Source organism: Phocoena sinus, chromosome 1, assembly GCF_008692025.1.
Source record: "Phocoena sinus isolate mPhoSin1 chromosome 1, mPhoSin1.pri, whole genome shotgun sequence".
NCBI lineage: Eukaryota > Metazoa > Chordata > Mammalia > Artiodactyla > Phocoenidae > Phocoena > Phocoena sinus.
Window position 1 is genome coordinate 41,234,720 of NC_045763.1, and position 18,021 is coordinate 41,252,740.

At 36.9% G+C, this 18,021-nt stretch overlaps 1 protein-coding gene and 1 pseudogene across 1 annotated transcript in view; one reads left to right on the forward strand and one right to left on the reverse strand.

Moving 5' to 3' along the window:
- Positions 1-18,021, reverse strand: part of AGBL4 (ATP/GTP binding protein like 4) — a 1,318,619-nt gene that overhangs the window by 997,825 nt on the left and 302,773 nt on the right. The window lies entirely within an intron of this gene.
- LOC116760858 lies at positions 1,988-3,867 on the forward strand (annotated as a pseudogene).

Consider the following 18,021-nt stretch of genomic DNA (forward strand, 5'->3'; position numbering starts at 1 on the left):
ATGAGGCCACCATCACCCTGATACCAAAAGCAGACAAAGATGTCACCAAAAAAGAAAACTACAGTCCAATATCACTGATTAAAATAGATGCAAAAATCCTCAACAAAATAATAGCAAACAGAATCCAACAGCATATTAAAAGGTTCATACACCATGATCTAGTGGGGTTTATCCCAGGAATGGAAAGAATCTTCAATATATGCAAACCAATCAATGTGATACACCACATTAACAAACTGGAGGATAAAAAACATATGATAATCTCAACAGATGTAGAAAAAGCTTCTGACAAAATTCAACACCCATTTATGATAAAAACTCTCCAGAAAGTAGGCATAGAGGGAACCTACCTCAAAAGAAAAATGGCCATATATGATAAACCCACAGCCAACATCATTCTCAATGGGGAAACACTGAAACCATTTCCCCTAAGATCAGGAACAAGACAAGGTTGCCCACTCTCACCACCATTATTCAACATAGTTTTGGAAGTTTTAGCCATAGCAGTCAGAGAACAAGAAGAAATTAAAGGAATCCAAGTTGGAAAAGAGGAAGTAAAACTGTCACTGTTTGCAGATGACATGATACCATACATATAGAATCCTAAAGATGCTATGAGAAGACTACTAGAGCTAATCAATGAATTTGGTAGAGTAGCAGGATACAAAGTTAATGCACAGAAATCTCTTGCATTCCTATACACTAATGATGAAAAATCTGAAAGAGAAATTAAGGAAACAGCTCCATTTACCACTGCAACAAAAAAAATTAAATTCCTAGGAATAAACCTACCTAAGGAGTCAAAAGACTGGTATGCAAAAAACTATAAGACACTAATGAAAGAAATTAAAGATGATACAAACAGATGGAGAAATATACCATGTTCTTGGATTCCAAGAATCAATATTGTGAAAATGACTATACTACCCAAAGCAATCTACAGATTCAGTGCAATCCCTATAAAATTACCATTGGCATTTTTCACAGAACTAGAACAAAAATTTTTACAATTTGTATGGAAACACAAAAGACCCTGAATAGCCCAAGCAATCTTGAGGAAGAAAAACGGAGATGGAGGAATCAGGCTCCCTGACTTCAGACTATACTACAAAGTTACAGTAATCAAGACAGTATGGTACTAGAACAAAAACAGAAATATAGATCAATGGAACAGGATAGAAAGTCCAGAGATAAACCCATGCACATATGGTCACCTTATCTTTGATAAAGTGAGCAAGAGTATATACAATGGAGAAAAAGCAGTCTCTTCAATAAATGGTGTTGGGAAAACTGGACAGCTACATGTAAAAGAATGAAATTAGAACACTCCCTAACACCATACACAAACATAAACTTAAATGGATTAAAGACTTAAATGTAAGGCCAGACACTATCAAACTCTTAGAGGAAAACATAGGCCGAACACCCTTTAACGTAAATCACAGCAAGATCCTTTTGGACCCACCTCCTAGAGAAATGGAAATAAATACAAAAATAAACAAATGGGACCTAATGAAACTTAAAAGCTTTTGCACGGCAACGGAAACCATAAATAAGAGAAAAGACAACCCTCAGAATGGTAGAAAATATTTGCAAATGAAGCAATTGACAAAGGATTAATCTCTAAAATAGACAAGCAGCTCATTCTGATCAACATCAGAAAAATAAACAACACAAAATGGGCAGAAGACCTAAACAGACATTTCTCCAAAGAAGATATACAGATGGCCAACAAACACATGAAAGGATACTCAACATCACTGATCATTAGAGAACTGCAAAACAAAACTACAATGAGGTATCACCTCACACAGGTCAGAATGGCCATCATCAAAAAATCTACAAACAATAAATGCTGGAGACCTCATTCATTTCCACCGGACTTTTGTGCAGCAGCCCCAGCTCTTGTCATCGCCATCCCTCCACTGCCTCCCCCGCAAGAGTTCGCTGTCGCTGGAGCCACCTCCGGTTACTCGTAGTGCTCGATTCTCTCTGCTTCACTTCCCACCAACCGCAACCATTGACGCCATGTTGGGTTATTCGAGTGACCGAGACTGCACCTGGGGTCGAGGGTTTCGTGTCCCTCGATTTGGAGGAAGTAGGGCCGGGCCGTTATCTGGAAAGAAGTTTGGAAACCCTGGGGAGAAACTGGTTAAAAAAAAGTGGAATCTTGATGAGCTGCCCAAATTTGAGAAGAATTTTTATCAAGAACACCCTGATTTGGCTAGGTGTACAGCACAAGAGGTAGAGACATACAGAAGAAGCAAGGAAATTACAGTTAGAGGTCACAACTGCCCAAAGCCAGTACTGAACTTTTATGAAGCGAACTTCCCTGCAAATGTCATGGACGTGATTGCAAGGCAGAACTTTACTGAACCCACAGCTATTCAAGCTCAGGGATGGCCAGTTGCTCTAAATGGATTAGATATGGTTGGGGTAGCAGAAACTGGATCTGGGAAGGCGTTGTCTTATTTGATGCCTGTCATTGTCCACATCAATCATCAGCCACTCCTAGAGAGAGGTGATGGACCTATTTGCTTGGTGCTGGCACCAACTCGGGAACTGGCCCAACAGGTATAGCAAGTAGCTGCTGAATACTGTAGAGCATGTTGCTTGAAGTCCACTTGTATTTATGGTTGTGCTCCCAAGGGACCACAAATACGTTATTTGGAGAGGGATGTAGAAATCTGTATTGCAACACCTGGAAGACTTACTGACTTTTTAGAATGTGGGAAAACCAATCTAAGAAGAACCACCTATCTTGTCCTTGATGAAGCAGACAGAATGCTTGATATGGGATTCGAATCCCAAATAAGGAAGATTGTGGATTAGATAAGACCCGATAGGCAAACCCTAATGTGGAGTGCTACTTGGCCAAAAGAAGTAAGACAGCTTGCTGAAGATTTCCTGAAAGACTATATTCATATAAATATCGGTGCACTAGAACTGAGTGCAAATCACAACATTCTTCAGATTGTGGATGTGTGTCATGATGTAGAAAAGGATGAAAAGCTTATTCATTTAATGGAAGAGATCATGAGTGAGAAGGTGATTAAAACCATTGTTTTTGTTGAAACCAAAAGAAGATGTGATGAACTCACTAGAAAAATGAGGATAGATGGGTGGCCTGTCATGGGTAGCCATGGTGACAAGAGTCAACAGGAACGTGACTGGGTTCTAAATGAATTCAAACATGGAAAGGCTCCTATTCTGATTGCTACAGATGTGGCCTCCAGAGGGCTAGATGTGGAAGATGTGAAACTTGTCATCAATTATGACTACCCTAACTCCTCAGAGGATTACATTCATCGAATTGGAAGAACTGCTCACAGTACCAAAACAGGCACAGCATACACTTTCTTTACACCTGATAACATAAAGCAAGTGAGTGACCTTATCTCTGTGCTTCCTGAAGCTAATCAAGCAATTAATCCCAAATTGCTTCAGTTGGTCGAAGACAGAGGTTCAGGTCGTTCCAGGGGTAGAGGAGGCATGAAGGATGACCATCGGGACAGATACTCTGTTGGCAGAAGGGGTGGATTTAATACATTTAGAGACAGGGAAAATTATGACAGGTGACTCTAGTCTGCTTAAGAGAGATTTGGGGTCAAAAACTCAAAATGGTGTTTACAGTGCTTCAGATTACACCAATGGGAGCTCTGGAAGTAATGTGTGTCTGCTGGTATACAGAGCAGCTTTAGGACTGATAATCCAACAGGGACTTACCAGAATGGATATGATAGCACTCAGCAATATGGACGTAATATTCCCAATATGCACAATGGTATGAACCAACAGGCATATGCATATCCTGCTACCACAGCTGCGCCTATTGCTTATCCAATGCCAAGAGGATATTCTCAATAAAACTTTAGAAGTATATGTAAATGTCTGTTTTTCATAATTAGTCTTTATATCGTGTGTTATCACACAAGGTAGTTATTTAAGAAACATGGGAAATGAAGAAATGACTGCAGTGCAGCAGTAATTATGATGCACTTTTTCGCTATTTAAGTTGGAAATTTCTCTACATTCCGGAAACAATTTTTGGTTTCTTTGTACTAGAAAATGCAGGCAGTGTTTTCACAAAAGTATATGTATAGTGATTTTAAATACAATAAATGAAGGCAATGCATGGCCTTCCAATAAAAAATATTTGAAGACTGGAAATAAATAAATAAATAAATAAATAAATTCTGGAGAGGGTGTGGAGAAAAGGGAACCCTCTTGCACTGTTGGTGGGAATGTAAATTGATACAGCCACTATGGAGAACAGTATGGAGGTTCCTTAAAAAACTAAAAATAGGACTAACACATTGCCAGTAATCCCACTACCAGGCATATACCCTGAGAAAACCATAATTCAAAAAGAGTTATGTACCACAATGTTCATTGCAGTACTATTTACAATAGCCAGGACATGGAAGCAACCTACGTGTCTACTGACAGATGAATGGATAAAGAAGATGTGGCACATATATACAATGGAATATTACTCAGCCATAAAAAGAAATGAAATTGAGTTGTCTGTAGTGAGGTAAATGGACCTGGAGTGTGTCATACAGAGTGAAGTAAGTCAGAAAGAGAAAAACAAATACTGTATGCTAACACATATACATGGAATCTAAAAAAAATAAAATAAAAGGTTCTCATGAACCTAGAGGTAGGACAGGAGTAAAGATGCAGACGTAGAGAATGGACTTGAGGACATGGGGAGGGGGAAGGGTAAGCTGTGACAAAGTGAGAGAGTAGCATTGACATATATACACTCCCAAATGTAAAATAGAAAATAGATAGGTAGTGGGAAGCAGCTGCATAGAACAGGGAGACGAGCTCGGTACTTTGTGACCACCTAGAGGAGTGGGATAGGGAGGGTGGGAGGGAGAAGCAAGAGGGAGGGGATATGGGGATATATGTATTCATATAGCTGGTTCACTTTGTTATACATCAGAAACTAACACAACATTGTAAAGCAATTAGACTCCAATAAAGATGTTAAGAAAAAAAAAACTAATCAGAACCACGTTCACATAAAAGAAAAATTTATTTTTATTACCTAGAACTGAGGCCAAGAAGAATCGCAAGAAGGAGACAATCATAACTGAGCACATGAAGCTGCAGTGACTCTGTAGGTCAGGAAGGAGAGTGAGTCATGGAGAAGACATATATATCCAGTTTAGGGCTATAAAACCAATTTGTACTTTCTGAACCTTGAGTCTAGCTAGCTTGATCTCTACTTGTCAGAATACTGATCTAGAGATCCACGGTAGAACACTTGTCTCTGCCTCGCTATATTCAGAGAACTGCCTAGCATGTTGGGGAGAACCTGTTACTGGGAAAAAATGAACCCATAAACCCTGTAATAGCCTCTTTTCCCTTCTCTGTTTCTACCAGCAAATGAACAGACTGCTTCTGCTCAATAAGTTTGGCAAGATATGAAGGTTATTTTATTTGAGCAGATATGAGTCATCATCACTCTGAAAAAAAGGATGTTGATAATAATTTTTTTTTAAAGAGCTGAAGATGACACTAGCAAGAACGGCATATTTCTCTTGGGATCCTAAATCTCCTTTGGAAATTTAACTTTTATGTAGCCAAAGTATTTTTGCAATCATTTCTTTCTATTCATTCATTTAACACATTTACTGAATGCCTACTGTGTGCTGTGGAGGCCCTAGGGTACAACATGAGGAAAAAGCGTGGTCCTTGACCTTGTAGAGCACATAGTTTAGTAGAGGGAGAGAGAGATAACCATATAATCACACTAATATAAATGAAAATACGCATTTAAAACAGTGCAGGATGAGGGCTTCCCTGGTGGCTCAGTGGTTAAGAATCCACCTGCCAAAGCAGGGGACACGGGTTCAAGCCCTGGTCTGGAAAGATTCCACATGCCGCAGAGAAATTAAGTCCGTGTGCCACAACTACTGAGCCTGTGCTCCGCAACAAGAGGGGCCACTGCAATGAGAAGCCCAAGCACCGCAAGGAAGAGTAGCCCCTGCTCACCGCAACTAGAGAAAAGCCCCAGCAACAAAGACCCAATGCAGCCAAAAATAAATAAATAAATAAATTTATTTTAAAAAGCTTTTTTTTTTTAATAAAAAAGTGCAGGATGATTTGAGAGCATATAACAGTGGGATAATTTAGAATGTGGAGCCAGGTTTCTCTCAGAAAGTGCCATTCCACTGAGATCTGACAGTTGATTGGGAACAACAGACAAAAGGTATGTTTATAGGGGTGGTAAGAAAGCTTTTCAGGTCGAGGGAGCAGCACGCACAAAATCCCTGAGTCAAGAGGTAGCATGGGACACTAGAGGACCTAAGAGGGGCAGGATGACTGGGACACAGAAAAGGAAAAGATGGGTGTGAGAGGAAACCACAATGTGGCAGCGGCCTCCTCTTAGAAAAGCCTGTAGACAGACTAGTATGTTTCCCAAATCTTAGTCATGGGTTCTAGCTTCATGATTTTTTCTTATTGAGGTATAATCAACATATAATATTATTAGTTTTAAGTGTACACTATAACGATATATCAAGAACTCATACAATTCAATAGCAAAAAAAAAAAAAATAGCCCAATCTGATTAAAAAGTGGGCAGAAGATCTTCAAGATTTTTGATGTATTTCTGTATCATTTTGACAAAAATCTATTGTTTAAATCAACCCTACCTCATTTTACTTAAACACATTGCTCCCTTTAGTAAATAAAGTTTATTTCAAATGTATACGTATAGCTGATTCACTTTGTTATACAGCAGCAACTAACACAACAATGTAAAGCAATTATACTCCAATAAAGATGTTAAAAAAAAAATGCTAGGCTGTCATAGCCCTTTTTAAAAGACCCAAGCAAAGGGGTTTGTATACAAGGTTTTCAAACATGGGGTTTGAAAAGAAGATATATATATATATATATATATGGAATCTAAGAAAAAAAAAAAAGATCATGAAGAACCTAGGGGTAAGAGGGAAATAAAGACACAGACCTACTAGAGAATAGACTTGAGGATATGGGGAGGGGGAAGGGTAAGCTGTGACAAAGTGAGAGAGTGGCATGGACATATATACATTACCAAACGTAAAATAGATAGCTAGTGGGAAGCAGCCGCATAGCACAGGGAGGGAAGAGATATGGGAACATATGTATATGTATAACTGATTCACTTTGTTATAAAGCAGAAACTAACACACCATTGTAAAACAATTATACTTCAATAAAGATGTTAAAAAAAAAGAAAAAGAGGTAACAGTGTTCCTCTGATGGCAGCAAGATCAGAGGGAGGGACTGGGAAGGTGAAGATAAGATTTTAGGAAACAAGGTCACCAGTCTAGCCCTGCTTCCCTCCCTCCAGAGCTTACTCACTCCTAACCTCAGTTCTTACAGGACAGTTTAGGGTATATTTTAATTAAGTAGGACATTTTCTCATAACCCTCATCCAAATCTTAACAAAATAAAATCCACAGAAGCCCACATTGAAATCTAACTTTAAACTCCCAGTGCTGAGAGACACAGAGTATATGAGCTATGGCTTTTGACTCTGTGGATCTATTCCTGGCTTCATCATTAACATGGTGAATATCCTTGCTTTGAGATTTTTAGAACAACTTTAATTGTCATTTTTTGTGGTTTGAATTGTCTTATTAAAATATAATTTTCCAGGAGTTAAATTTACTTACTTAATTAGAGGTCTATTCTCTCTTCAATATGCACATTCTCAAAAGTCAACTCACATCTTCGAATGGGGGCAGGGTGTAGTATACCCTTTGGCATAATAACATCTAATTACAGGATTACATTAGTGCACTCAGTACCTTTAATCACATAAGATTTGATAGAGCACCAAGAAAACCTGTGCTGATCTCTCAACACTAAAGACCTTAAAGCATGAATGTCAGGACACACCATAGTTGTCTCTGCCGCATCTGTAGGATCTTTGATTTCAAAAGAAAAAACAGATTTGGAGATCCTGATGATATTATTTTGATTAGTGATAAATTAGAAAGATTCCCAGAAATAGCAATAATTATAGCAATAATAACAATCATGACAATAATGTACAATGATAATGTTTAATGGTTTTCAAATGCTTTTCATATAAACTTTCCCCTTTGATCCTCACAATGATAAAAGCAGGGCAAGAATTATCAGTCCTACTTTATGAATAGAGAAATTAAGCATCAAAAATGTTCACATTTGGGGGAATATCTGGGAACATGCACAAGGAATCAAAGGCAAATCTGAGAAGAGTGCTTTTCCAGGTATTTCCTATGAGAAAAACTATGAGATCTTGGGAAGCCACTGAAACTCCCTAGCCTCAAATTTTTCATCTGTAAAATGGTCTAGATTAGAAGATATGAATATAGAAGGAGAGAATAAGACACTAGATTTCACGGCAGGGAAGAAGTAGTATGGGTAAAACCAGGGCTGGGCCTCCCATAGACATTTGTACACAGGACTAAGATTGTCACCAGGCCCAGACTCAGGAGGTTGAAAGGTCTGTTCCACTCACACCCAGCATGGTGGAGCACAAAAATACAGGTATCGGTATCAAACCAAAATTAATCCTAAGAGATTCTCAGCTCTGCTACTTAGGAGTCATTTGACATTGGGTCTTTTTGATCCTGTTTCCTTATCTAAAAATTAGGGATAATAATGTATCTCTGCCAGGGATGTGATGAAGAAAAAATAAGTTAGTATGTACAATATCTATTACAGTGGTTGACAAACTTTTTCTGTAAAGGGCCAGATAGCAGAGGCAAAAACCAAGTATATTATATTGGAACTTATGTAACGAGAGCAAAAACACACTTCCACAAAATTTTTATTGATGAAATGTAAAATATAATAGTAATAAAATGAGCTCTTTTTTGTAATACAGGTTTAGTAATGAATAGAATGGAATTTTCTGTGGGAATATCATTTCTCTAATTTGGGAGGCAAAGCCAGTGTTGCCTATCATCAAATCAATTGCAAATGTTCATCTGTAAAAATCATTTTTACTCAAGAGCCATAAAAAACCAAATAAGCTGGATTTGACTTGCTGAGAGTGTATGAAAGTTCTATTATTCTACAACTTCATTAACATTTAGTGTTTTCAGTCTTTTTTATTCTGGTGAGTGTGTGAAGCTGCTGCCTTTTCAATAACGTCTACCACAAGCAGCAAGACTCAAAGAAAATTTTCCTTTAACCTAGAGTTGAAAGCTGAAGAAAATTCAACTAAGAACTCAGGTACTTCTGAGAGGAAAAAAGTAATTATCTGTAAGTGTTTTAAAGTTTTTGCCATTTTATTTTTTTTAAAATGAGTCTTTTATTATTAAATAAGTATTTAAGAGCTTAATTCACATGACTACTAATGACTTTAAAAACAGGCATGAGATAATCTATGAGGATTCAGAATTTTATTACTTTATCTGCTCATGCCAACAACCCAAGAGCCAGGAGATACGGGTTTCCGAATGGCTCTGCCACTAAATAGCAGTTGTTCTTAAACAAGTCACTTTTCTTCTTAGCTTTGATTTAGTAATATAACAAATAGCGATGATAATCACCTTGCAATCTCACATAGTTCTTTACTCAATTAACAAATACTTTCTGGGTACCTATTATGTGCAGGCTTTAGGGATACAAGAGTGAGCAAAAACAGACACTGGCTCCACCCTCATGGAATTCATAGTGCAAAGATGAATCAAAGTCACACAAGTAAATATAAATTAAAATGTAAAATTAAGTTGTAAGCATCAAAATCACAGAATCAGAACCTCAGAATTAAGAGATCTTAGGGATCATCTAATAAAATCCTCCAATCTTTTCTTCAGAGATACACAAAATACGAAAAGATGTTTTTTTTAAAGTTAGAAGTTCCAGATAAAGAAGTGGTAATATTACTGTTATGAAATTTCAGGAAGATAACTAGATGTATTTCTGCTCCAACATTTACAATTAGAAACTAAGCATACCTTGGGCTTACCACCTTTGACCTCTAATGTGGCTCACAGAAGAAAAATTAATAGTGATATCTCATTAACCTAAATAAGGTAGTCTATGTTTGTGAAGGTGATAAGATAAGGGCCTAAGTGGAGGGCCAGAAGTTCAGAAGAAAAATACATTTTATTGGTCCACAAAGGGAGAGGCATCTAGGTCTCTTAGAAAATTACTATACTTAGAGCTGGTTTGGAACTCAGACCTAGTTTGGCTTTTTTTCTTTAAGTAACCTTGAGTAAACCTCTTATTCTTCCTGGGTCGGAGTCTCCTCATCTGTAAAATGAAGAAGTTGGCCAGATAATGTTTTATGGCTCTGATTTCAATGACACCACCGCAACTAGTAGATCAGATGGTGTCTCTTTTTACTAATAAACAGAAATAAAGCCAGTGAAGCAGAAAGTCAGATAGATATGGGTTCAAATCCCTCCTAACTATGCAACCTCCTAACTATGTAACCTTAAGCAAGTCACTTATTCTCTTAGATCTAAGTTTCTTCATCTGTAAAATGAAAATAATAATGACTATTTCATATTATTGTGAATATTATGAATATTCCAAAAAATGAGGTATATAAAGTGACAGGCATGGCATATAAATAGCTTCCTTCCCTTCTCCTTAGTCTGAGGATTACAGCACTGAACGCAGAAAATTTCAAGCATCTGATGACATGATTCACTTAAGCCAGCAGCTACCATGTGTCCAAACCCAATGCTTCTGCTAAGACTTGAGGATGACAGAAGAAAGACACAGTCCCTGCTTAAAGTACTTACTGTAGGGGAAACATAAGCAAAGGGAAGGAGGTAGGAAAGTGTAGGGCAGATTAGTTTTTGCTGGAGGATAACTAAGCATTTTTAAAATAATATTGTCTCTATGTCAGACCCTGTATTAGGCATTTATATGCATTATTTCATTTACCTATTGAGGCAAGTTTTATTACCCTCAACTTTTAGATACTTTGAAATATAAATTATCTTGCCCAAGATTTTCATAGCTATTTAATGATAGGACTGAGCAATAAAAACATGTATCTGTGACTCCAAAGCCCAAGATTTTTCAAAATGATGAGTAATGAGAAATGCAGCTAGAAATAAGGACTGGTCTGACACCAGGGAGTCCTCTAAATGCCAAGGTAAAAAGTTTGCACTTTAGGGAGCCATTGGAGGTTTCTGAGCAGGAAAGTGACATAGATGAAGATTCTATTACCTAAGGGAATGTAGTAAAACATAATGTTTAAGAGCTTAGAATTTGTAGCTAAACTACCTTGTATTAAATGGCCTTGGAGCAAGTTACCTAACCTTTTTGTCCCTTAGTTTCCTCATCTTTAAATAGGGATAAATAATAACAGAACCTACCATGTACTGTTATGGGGAGGATTACAACCATTAATACATATAAAGCTCAGGAATACTTCCTGGCATATAGTAAGCACACACGGAAAGTTAAGCTGCTGCAGTTGTGGTGGTTAGTATTATTGCTATTGTGTTAGGAAAGAAGCCCGTTAAGACAGAATTCTCAGAACCCAGTCTGACAATTCAGCCCTCTTCTATTAAGGAGAGAGTGAAAGGTTAATTGTACATTGTCGGTGAAGTGAAGGCTTGCTTTGTGAGTTAACAGCAACAAAAGAATCCAGGAGGAATTGTTTAATCTAGTTAAGAGAGTAAGTAGTTCAATGTAGAGAACAAACGTATGGACACCAAAGCGGGGAAAGTGGTGGGGGTGGTGGTGGTGGTGGTGGTGGTATGAATTGGGAGATTGGGATTGACATATATACACTATATGTAGAAAATGATAACTAATAAGAACCTGCTGTATAAAAATAAACAAATAAAATTCAAAAATTAAAAAAAAAAAAGAGAGTAAGTAGCTCAAGACATGGCACCATCCTCTAGTTTCTACCCATAAGAGTAATTAGGACCTGATTCCCTTTAGATGGGGTCCAAGATGGCAGGCAACACAATACAGTGGAGAGGAAATACCAAGCCAGGAAACCTAGATTTCAATCTCAAACCTGCTACTCTCTCATTCTGTTACCATTAACAGATGACTCTCCCTTTTATGTCTAACAGTCCTGAACTACAAATAAAGAGTGATCTTGCCTACTACACAGATCATCATGAGAATTAAACAGGATATGCAAAGCTTCTTTTGTTTGAATGCTGCTGTGCACAAAGTAGGCACTCAAAACACTTGAACAAACTGTTAAAATTTGAGAAGTGGTATTTGAGAGGTGAGAAAAAAAGCAAAGCAAGTAGTGGAGTAGTCCTGCATTATAGCCCTGAGAAAAGTAAAAAGCTCTATACTGAAACAGTTCTTTAAAATGTATAGGAGGAAGCTTGGCATAGTGGAAAGAGCCTGAGCTTCAAAGTAAAACAGAACTAGGTTCAAATCATAGCTGCACTATTTATTAGCTATAGGATCTTGAACCAACTATCCAAGCCTCTGTTTCTTCAAAACTAGAATATTAATACTTACCTAATAGGGTGACTCTGAGAATTAAATGAAAAAGCTATTCCTAACAATATACCTAGTTCAAAGAGAAACTCAGCAGACCGTACCAGTACCACCACCCCTATTATTAATAGTAATAATGGCAGTTAACTTTCAATGAGTGTTAATTGCCAGGCACTATTCTAAACATTTTACATGTATTATCTCATTTAATCTTTATTTAATACACTAATGAGACTCATTTCATTATTCCCCACAGATTTTATTGATGAGGAAGCAGAGGCAGTGAGCAGAAGATCTCATCTTAGGACACAGGACTAGAAACTGACAAAGCCAGGACATTGCTACTATTATTTTTCTCTCCTCCATAAGTCAGATTTTTAAAAATCTTGCATAAGATTCCAAAATACTTTCCCTCCCAGTATCTCACTTTATCTTATCCTTAAAGCAACTTTGTGATGTAGGCTGACCAAGGATAACCATCCCCATTTTACAAATGGGAAAAGAAAAGCCTGTAGAAAATAACTGACTTATTCAACGTCATACAAACAGCAGTCATACCACAACCTCTGCCATGTGGCAGAACTGGAAAATGAACCCATATCTTCAAAGTTCAAGACTAGTGTTCTTTCTAGTAGAAAACTGAATTTCCCACATGATACCACAGAAAGGAGATCTCTCCTTAATTCAGGATCTTCCCATATCAGTCAAAATTAGTGATGTTTTGCTTTCACTGTTATTTCCAAAATTTATGTTTTGGGATGGTCCCTGAATCAAGTGCTAGTGAACTCATCTGGAGGAGCCTTTCTCTGGGGCTCAAAGAGCCTGAGCTCATCTAGTTCAATGATCAAGTTTCCAATCTCTTAACATTTGGCAGTAAAGCCTTCTAAGTACCAACACGGATTAAATCTAAAGGGAAATTATATTACACTTTAATGTGAACCAGTTCTTTACATTAAAGAGTACTATAATGATCACTCTTTAATCACTAAAGAGTAATGATTAAAGCATTATGTACAGGAAGACATTCTCAGAAAAAAAGAAGGTAGGTTCTAACTTTGTATCTACCAAATAATGGGCTAACTCCAACTCGGGATGCATGTTTGCATTAGACAGGCCAGAGCTAGTATCCTGATTTTTATCACTGTGTGAACTTAAACAACTTACTGTACCCTTCTAAACTTTAGTTCCCTTATCTCTAAAATGGGGATAATAACACCTATATCAGAGGATGCAGGAGGAGAATTAAATAGCAAAATGTAAGTAAAGTTTTAGTACACAGCAGGTCTTCACCAAATGGTAGCCATTACATCAAAAGGAAAATATAAGGGTCTAATTAAGACAATCAGAGAGCACTAATAAAGTCACAATGATAGGAAATGGTGAAGCTGAAGTTTTAATTCAATGTTTCTATTCTCTGTTTTCAATATTACATTCTTTTCTACCAAAGTGTTTTTCACATTGTGAGAGGTTTGTTATTTAAAAAAGAGACAAAAATAAAAGAAAAATAAAGAAATTCTCAAACCTGTTGTAGTTTACTCTATACCTCTCCACACTGCTTTTTAAGTCGTTACCTATTCTATTTCCCTGTTCTGGTCAGTTTGGATAAAAGGTTAATACCCTGCTATTGAGATACATTGCTGATAGCTTCAAAGAAAATAAACATCGCACACAGAGTATGATATACCTTCAGTAAAACAAGCTAGCAGAAATTAAAGTAATTTCAGAGTTTGTGTATCTACTGATTGATTGTGAAGATCTTCCACTTTACAACTTTTTCTGTGTTTAGAGAAAGGCTTGTCCCAGAAACATTCCCTTTATTACAGATATTTCAAGTCTTCTTTGTGATGATTTACATTTTCTTCTTAATTGCTTAATTGCCTGTTTCAATTGCTTTTCAACTTTTCCTGCCATCCTGTGTTAATGCATTGACTACTTGATGGATTCATCGTAACAAACGTACTCTGAGCACTTATTGTACATCACACACTGTGGGGGCCTAAGCAGAGCTGCTACATAGTTAATCAGGGTGTGCCTCACACAAAGACTTCCTGTTATGGGCTAAGTCTGGCCCAATGGAATGAGTATGTTTTTTTCTAACTCAAATAAAGATTTATTAGGAGCTAGCTGCAGCCCTGCTGGGATACTGAAATGGATATGACAGCGTCCTCATCTTTAAGGATCTTAAAATATAATGAGGAAGATATACAAATAAACACAGAATTATACTACAAGGTCATAAATGTTATGATAAAGGAAAGTCCCAGGAGCTATGAGAACACGGAAGAGGAACTTCTAACCCAGCCTAGAAGATCAAGGGAAGCTCTCCAAGGGAAGTGACAACTGAAATGAGCCCTAAAATGAGTAAGTGTTAAAGAAGTATTTTTAGGTAAAGGTGGGCTGTGATATCTCACACAGAAAGGGAACAATTTTGGAAAAAGAACAGAGGAAAGAAATATCATTTTACGTGAGAGAAAACTACAAGCATTGCTGTTGGAAAGACTTTGAGTTTAGGACCTACAACAAGGTGAGAGATGAAAGGAAGAAAACAAGGACAGATATTGAAGGCTCTGTCAAACTAAGGAGCTTATTTTATTTCATAAGGTAGGAAATAGGGAGCCATTGAAGGAGATAAGGCAGGAAGGGATATATGATTAGATTTGCATTTCATAAAGATCCTTCTGACATGGGAATGGAGAAGTGCTATGTCTAGGACTTTCATATAACACCGTTAGAGGTATTTCAAATAATAATTTGTTAAGTAATACAATTTGGATCTTCAAAGCAGAGAGGAAAAAAATAATAGCCTTAGAAATGTTCGTATGACTCTCACTGTGCTAGGCATAGATGCCAAGTAGACAGACAGTCCTAACAGGGATGCAGATCTCTTTTCTGAATGACTTTATAAAGCTCAAACTTGTTTCATATAATAAAAATGATAATCGAAACATAAATTTTAATATAATGGGCAATATTTTAACAGATTCCATTTACATTACCCCTGCACAAGGCATTATTTATGACGGTACATGTACACCTAATCTTGATGTTGTGAAGGTGACTCAGGCATGCTGGGTGGGGAAGGGAACTGAGCCAGTGAAAGCATTTACACATTATCTCAAGTGCGTATTACAAGCTCGGCTCCTCACGAAGGGCAATTTGAACCATGAGGAAACACTAGACTAAATGGAGGACAATAAGAGTATTGAACTAGTATACCAGTACCAAGACCCAAATTCCATTCTCAAAGGAAAACACACCCGAAGAGAGGAAAATAATATTAATTCTAAAACTCTTTGGAGGTTGAGGCAAAAAAAAAATTGATTATCACCAGGGTGGAAAATGGACATCCCTCCTGGCAAAAGTAGCATAGTCACAACACATGATGTTTAAAAGCTGATTTTCAGTTGACAACAAAATGTCTTACTCTTTTCTTCCTCATGAAAGTTTTTGCTAAAAGGATCAAGAGTTCAGTGACAGGAGAATGAAGGTCAAAGGAAAATGAGAGTCATTCAGTCATTTATTCAATAAATATCTATAAAGCTCCTCCTATAAGCTAGGCACTGTGCTAGGAGCTTTCCCAAGTATTGTCTCATTTAATAGAAGTACTACTACCCCCTATTTTGCAGGTAAAGAAACCGAGGCAAGTAGAGCTCAAGACCTGATAGAAAGCCCATGTTCAGTTTCTCCTTAAGCACAAAGTATTCCTTTACAAAAAAGGGACATTCAAACTAAATAGAAGTGTTCAATAAAACAACCTTTTAATGACTTTTGAAAGCATTTAAACCATAAATATATACAGACTATTTTAAAAGGCAAATATACCATGGAAAGCTGCGGCTACCTTTCTTACCAACCTAATGTTGAATCAGACTTAATTATTTTAAGACTTCCCTGTTACAAACCCTGTTGCTTCCTAACTGACTTGCCTATTTTGCTGTTGTATACTGAATCATATTATTGTTTATTCATTCATTCATTTCTTCTACAGATATATACTTGGGGTCTATCATATGTCAAGCTCAGTGCTATGGACTGGAGTACAATGGGACATCCTCCCGCTCTCAAGAGACTCATGGTTTGCAAGGGAAGCCAGGCAACTAAACAGATAAATAGCACACACAACGAGAGGTGCTATGATATAAGGAGGTTCAGGGGGGCTGTGTAGCAGCGTCAGGTTATATGCATTCAGTCTGGAGGCCAATTCATCTGACAAAACCCAGGATCTTCCTACCTATAAAAAATTCTGAGATCCAGCACACTTTACAAACATAATCCAGTCAATCTTTCCTTGGGTAGCTTCTCCTCATGACCTATGACTCCATGATCCAAAGCCTTCCTTCATTCACTCAACTAATATTTAATGATCATCTACTGTGTTCCACACACTGTGCTAGGCACTAAGGAACAAAGCTAAATAAGACAGAGATGTTCCCTGCCCTCATGAGTTTGTAATCTGACCCCCATGAAAAAAAAAATCTGCCATAGCCTTTGAAAATATTGCTAAGTTGTGTCACTTAATATAAGTAAGCAACTTGAGTTTTGTACACCCTTGCTGTGCAACCTTGAACAAGTCATTTCACCTCACTATTCCTTGGTTTCCTTATCTGTGAAGTAAAAATAATATTTGCCCTATTCGTTTCACAGCATTGTGTTTAAGATCATATGATATAGTGAATGCAAAAGCACCTTGAAAACTAAAAATAGAACTACCATATGATAGAGCAATTCCACTCCTGGGTATAGAGAAGAAAACAAAAACACTAATTCAAAAAGATACATGCTTATGGACAAATGGACCTACATAGAGGATTAAAATAATTAAATTAATTATTCAATAAAAATCTACTTACTTGCAGCAAAAAAAAAAAAAGATACATGCACCCCAGTGTTCATAGAAACATTATTTATAATAGCCAAGATATGGAAGCAACCTGTTTCCATTAACAGATGAAGAGATAAAGAAGATGTGGTACATACATACAAGGGAATATTACTCAGCCACGAAAAAGAACGAACTTCTGCCATTTGCAGCAACATGTATGGCCCTGGAGGGTATTATGGTGAAATAAGTCAGCCAGAGAAAGACAAATGCTGTATGTTATCACTTATATGTGGAATCTAAAAAATACGACAAACGAGTTAATACAACAAAACAGAAACAGACTCACAGATATAGAGAACAACTAGTGGTCACCAGAGGGGAGAGGGAAGGGGGGAGGGGCAAAATGGGGGTAGGAGATAAAGAGGTACAAATTACTGTGTATAAAATAAATAAGCTACAAGGATATATTGTACAGCAGAGATAATATAGCCAATATTTTATAATAACTTTAAATGGAGTAGAATCTATAAAAATATCAAGTCTTTATATTGTACAGCTAAAACTAATATAATATTGTAAATCAACTATACTTTAATAAAAAAGAATACTATAAAGGGATGTGAAAATATAATGAATTTTATTTGTCATCCTCAGATTAAGGGAAGTCTCTGATTTAATTAAAAGGATGAATCACAATATATTTTAAAATAAATGCAATGTATTACTTTCTAATATTCACAGTAACTAAAGGTAGGCCAATAAACTAC